At 35.6% G+C, this 5,785-nt stretch overlaps 1 long non-coding RNA gene across 1 annotated transcript; it reads right to left on the bottom strand.

Annotated features, from left to right (window-relative positions):
- Positions 1-2,314: 2,314 nt before the first annotated feature.
- Positions 2,315-4,846, bottom strand: LOC113781625. The gene is made up of 3 exons (XR_003469646.1): positions 4,675-4,846; positions 3,108-3,185; positions 2,315-2,378 (listed from the first exon to the last, which is right to left on the bottom strand). It is a non-coding gene; the product is annotated as an uncharacterized LOC113781625 (long non-coding RNA).
- Between the last annotated feature and the right edge of the window lie 939 nt (positions 4,847-5,785).

The raw sequence follows: 5,785 nt of genomic DNA, 5'->3' as shown, positions 1-5,785 counted from the left end.
TTTTTAAGGTCAATCTGTCACTAGACCCCCAATGTTTAATGGATCCAATTATGTGAGTTGGAAAGAGAGAATGATTATTTTCTTGCAATCTATTGATATTGAACTGTGGTTTATTGTTAATGAAGGTCCATATGATGCCTCTATAATAGATAAAATCACTCATAGACCAAAATCAAAAACCAGAAATGAGTTGACTAATGATGATAGAACCCACCTCACTCTGAATGCCAAGACTATGAATGTATTGTATAGTGATTTAGATTCAAATGAATCCATAAGAGTCAAAGGGTGTAGGTCTGCTAAAGAGATTTGGGATAAATTTAGAGAAATTCATGAAGGGAGTGAGAATGTGAGAGAACAAAAGAAGTTTATCCTAGTTACCAAGTATGAATCATTCAAGATGGAATCTCATGAAAATATTAACAAGATGTATTGTAGATTCAATGATCTCATTAAGGATCTAGAAGTTCTGGAAAAGAAATACTCTCTAGGTGAGAAAAACAGAAAAATCTTGAATGCCTTGACGAAAGATTGGGAGAATAAGGTGACTGCCATTGAAGAGGTTAAAGATCTGAATTCTATGCCTATTGAATCTCTTATTAATTCTCTAACCTCTTATAAGTTGAAGTTTAAGACCAAGGTACAAGAGGAAGAGGATGTAAAGGTGAGAAGGAGCATTGCTCTAAAAGCATTTTAAGATGAAGATGACTCGGCTTTCTTGGATGGAGATAATGCTGAAGTTGACGACAATAATCTTGTTCTTATCACAAGAAATTTCAAAAGAATCCTCAACAAAAGGAGATTCAGAAAGGGAGGACCTAGCAATTTATCTTCGAATCAGTTCAACAATGTAAGAAACAAAGGAAAACAAGAGACTAATAAAAACAAGCTGACAAGTGCTTTGAGTGCAGCCAACTGGGACACTACATGAATGAGTGCCAAATGAAGAAGAAGAGAGAATGAAATGTTGAACGAAAACCTATATTCAACAACTTTCAAATCACCTGGAATGATTGCAACTCGGACGGTGATGTTGAAGAGGAGGAAGAATCTGCTCAAATGGCTTTCATGGCCATTGGTGATGATGAGGTAACTACTTGCAATTCTCAACTTAATAGTGATGATGAATCTGATGAAGATGTTAATTCCTTCATTAAGAGACTGCATGGTAGTTTGAAGAATCCTGTGTTAGAAACAAGCAGCTAAAACAAAAGATCAATTTTCTTATTCAAGACAATGCAAACTTTTTTTTGACAAAACAAGAATCTGAAAGATGAAAATAACCACTTCAAGAGGAATGAAACTGTTTTATTTTTTGAACTTGATAGAAAACAAAGCTTTGTGATTTGTTTAAAAAGGAACAAAATGACTTGAAAAAAAGAATGGATTGTCTAAATGATTTGTTTCAACACAAGAACAAAACTGTTTTCAAATGAACGAATCAAAATCTCATGAGAAAAGACTGAATTCTAGTGCAAACAAATTTACCATTTATAGGAGAAACAAGTCAGATTCATTAAACCTGTCCATACAAGCAATTCGCTGACTATGTGTAGTTTTTGTTACTAAATTGATCACATGAACAGTAATTGTTATGTAAGGAAGAATATGAGAAATGACATGAAATGCATGTGAATAGTTAGACATAATGCTAACTCTCAAGGATCCAAAAAGTAAAGGGTACCAAATATTATCTTGTGAATTTTTGTGTAGGTGAATTTGGTGAACATCATTAAGAAATCAAAATGGGTAATTGATAGTGGATGTTCAAGACACATGACCGGTGATCCATCACAATTCATCAAGCTCAAGTCAAAATCAAGTGAAAAAATAACATTTGGGGATGATAACAAAGTCAAAACAGTTGGAATAGGAGATGTTGGTAAGAATGGTCAAACTTTTGTTCATAATGTCCTTCTAGTTGATAATTTGAGTTATAACTTGTTAAGTGTTAGTCAATTGTGTGATAGAAATGTAACAGCCCCACCTCCCTCTAAGGCGAACCAAAGGGCTCGGCGGACCGCCTGCCCAACTCTCGCCGGGACTCACTATAGTCCTCAAACAAAATACATCACTCACATCCAATAATATAGGGTACAACCTCAAGAATAAACGAAATAACATTTTTCAAACTTAGAACGAGATAAGATACATTACAAATCTCAAGTAAGGGTATCATTCCCCAAATAAGACAAAAGTCCTCAGTTCTCAAATAATTACATCAAATACTTATCAAGTGAATCGAATTCAAATTATATATGAGATATTCCTTCAGCCACTAATAACTCAATACAAGCGCTTTCTTTGGCCTCAAGCTCTGTGGGGAAAAATTATTTTTGGGGGTCACTAATTAAGCCTCAAAACTTCCATTTCCAAACCTGTTAAGGAAAACAAATTGGGGTGAGCTAACGCTCAGTGAGGCCAAGGGAAAAATATGCAAGCATGCTAGCAAAGACACAATATAAAGCAATAACTCGAGTAACAAGTAACTGCGAAACATTAAGCAACTAGGGAATTTAATCACAATAAAGGATACGGGAGCTCTCAGGAGCTAATCCACGCCTGATCCAAGCTCAGGTAGTTGACCCTCCATCAACTTTCACAGTTATCCATGTAGAACTCCACTTACTACCTCCAGCCACCATGACACCCTCTTGGATCCGTAACCAAACAAGTATGTAGGTGGTATCACTTAACAAGTATACCTAGCAAGACCCCTTATTTGGATCAAGCTATAACACTTCCCAAGGTTCACCAAGTTTCTCGACCAAGCCCTTGCCGGCTCGAGTTACAAGGCTAGCCAATGGGTTGGGGCGTCCCCCCCATTCACTTTTAGGTCGATGAGACGAAGCTCCAATCGACAAGATTTGGTTATAGCATTGAGACGGGATGAGCGGTACCTCCTACCCTAAAAGGACATGATACATTCTGCCGCTCAATGCTCACGAAAAACACTTTCATTTGCATTCACATGTAACACGTATCACTTATCAAGCAAGCAATTTCATGAAAGAGAGGACAAGGGCGATAAAGTACGCCCTAGCCTCATTAACTAGCAAGTACAAGAATCATTTCATTTAAACACTTCACATGCACTTGATACTCACCAAGTATCAAAAGTCAAAGTTTGAGAAATTAGCTCTAAGACGCTTCGCCGGGAGTTCCCTCGAAGTCCTCTTGAGATCCTGAAAGTATGCAATAATGCATTGTATCTCAAATTCCAGGCCATACAGTATTCGTGTAAAGAAAAGAAATAGTCAATTTTGACTCCAAAATTCAAGTTTCCAAAGTATTTCAGTTCATAAGGAACCGACTTTCAAATGAGGTCTCAAGTGATAGGTGAACTCAAGTTCACCATGAAATAGGTTTGAAATGCTCTAAGAGTTGTAAAAATGTAACCTAGGCCCTTAAAAGAACATTTAGGTCCAAATTGGAAATTTTCACTTTTCGAGTCATTCGTGGAAAAATCAGTCCGGAAGTTCGGAAAGTCTAAAATAGAAAATTTTACACCGTCAAAAACTTCATTCGAAGCATAACAACTTTGTAGAAGGTCACTTTCCAAGAATCAAATCAGAAACAAGTCAATTTCTCCAAGAAAGTTTACTATTCATTGAAGATAGGTCAAAACAGTCCAAGTTTTTCCAATAATTTTGGAATTTCGCTAAAAATCATAGAATCAAAACCAGCCTTTGAAATTTGATATGCATGTAAAGTTCCAATCCAGGTTTCAAATGAAAAAAACGGAACTCGATTCCGATGTTCCTAGCTCAAGAAATAAAAAGTTGAAGTTCGCTAAAATTCCTGGACTGTTGGCCTTTCCAGAAATTTTCCAGATTTAATGCACTTCGCTAATTAGGCCGTATCTTACTCGATTCTCAGTGATATTGAAAACGGTTGGTGGTGTTAGAAACTAGGTTCACAAGGATATATTTATGTAGAAGAAATCATTTCCAAAATCCAGACATAAGCGGTTCAAAATCAAGCAACAAAATGGATTTTCTGGACAGTCTCGGATGAACAGTAATAAACAGACAGCCAACTTTCAAAACTCGCCACGAATCGCTCGGGACGAACTAGAAAATGAGCTTGGTACCATTTTAAAGCTCTAAGAGTCTACTTTCAAATGCCATAAACGGCACTCAATTTCGATCAACGAGCAAAACGTTATAGCTACACAAATGTTGCTGGTCAGAAAATTCTGGAGCTTGTTCCAGTTTTGCTTCTTTACTTGTAACTCAAAATTTAACCAACCATTTGGGTTGATTTTTGGTAGACAACCACAATACACATAGCACAACATATCTACACCAATTTGGAAGCTCAATTAGCACCAGAAAATTTTCGAAATTACAGGGCAGCAGCAAACAAGAAAGTCGGGCAGCAAGTCAGAAATTTCAGACAATACATTCTCCAAATTTCTAACTTTCTTCCAACTTCATTCCATCAATCATTCTATATACATGTAACATAGCACAATATCAGCAACCACAACATGTTAATTCATCACATCAGCCACCAATAAGCATCCTCAAACCCTCGAGCATGTCATGAAATTGCAAGAACATAATTACTCAACCAATCAACCCAAATTCTACCATAGGTTGCAAACCCATGCTACCTTTGCTCCATTTGAGCTATAATTTTGCAAGATTGAAGTGTGGGTGAGTGAGTTACCTCAAGAACTTAGTTGGACAGCTTTAGGGCAGAAATTTTGACCGAAATTCCTCCAAGAAAACCGATGAACAGCCCCCTCTTCCAAGCTAGGATCAAAGCCCTCTAATGGATGATGAAATTTGGAAGTGGATTGAAGTAATTTTGTAAGGATTTTGGCTAGATTTTTCTTCCCTTTTTTCTTCCTATTTTCTGCCAAACAGAGAGAGTGAAGAGAGGAGAGAGAGTGAAATCAGAATTTGTAATGAAAGTGGAGAGAATTGGTGACTTAATGGTTAAGTCTAAGTGTCAACTCATGCTAGGTCCGTTTAGGGTCTTCGCGTGTCTAATTTTCGCGCTCGTTTGCAACTTTTGTGCACTAAACCTCTGAGGTAATTTCCCTAGTACATTAATAGTACATTACTAGTAGTCTCATGCTCTTAAAATCTCCAATTAATCAAATTAATGTGCCTGTCGGGGTCTTTTCGACACACTCGCGTATAAAGGTTAAATTTAAGGGTTTTCTCGTTTGAACTTGGAAATTCAACTTATTCAATTCTAAAACTCTACAATATGATAATCCAAGTATATATAACAATAAAAATCACGATAAGCAATTCATCCTGAATAAATTTGGGCATTAAAATAATGTGCGCTTAAAGAACCAATCGGTAAAATTTATTTTCGAGAAATTCATATACTTTAGAAATTTTTATTTATTTATTTATTTTTTTGGGTAACTCGAGTACGAAATATTTTTAAAATGATCAATTTAATAATATTTTGAAATAATAAAATTATGGGTCCTCACAAGAAATCTGTTTGTGTTATTCAAAAAACATGAGTGTCTTGTTCTTGATTCAAAATTTAATATTACCTTTAAGGAAAAAAGAATAAATGATATCTATGTAGTTATTCTTGAAAATATTGATTTATCTAGTTTTAAATGTTTTAAAGTTAAAAATGAAGATGTGAGGCCCCAGTCCGATCGTAAGTCGATATTAGGGTTATTTGATATTTAGTTTGGAAAAATAGGGTTTTATGGCTAAGAAGGAAACCCTAATTCGGTTAAGTTGAAAAATCCTAGTTTACGTATTATGATTATAAGGTTCAAGCTATAATTTATATTCGGTAT

Source organism: Coffea eugenioides, chromosome 8 (assembly GCF_003713205.1).
Source record: "Coffea eugenioides isolate CCC68of chromosome 8, Ceug_1.0, whole genome shotgun sequence".
Lineage (NCBI taxonomy): Eukaryota > Viridiplantae > Streptophyta > Magnoliopsida > Gentianales > Rubiaceae > Coffea > Coffea eugenioides.
This window is presented reverse-complemented; position numbering and strand designations above follow the sequence as displayed.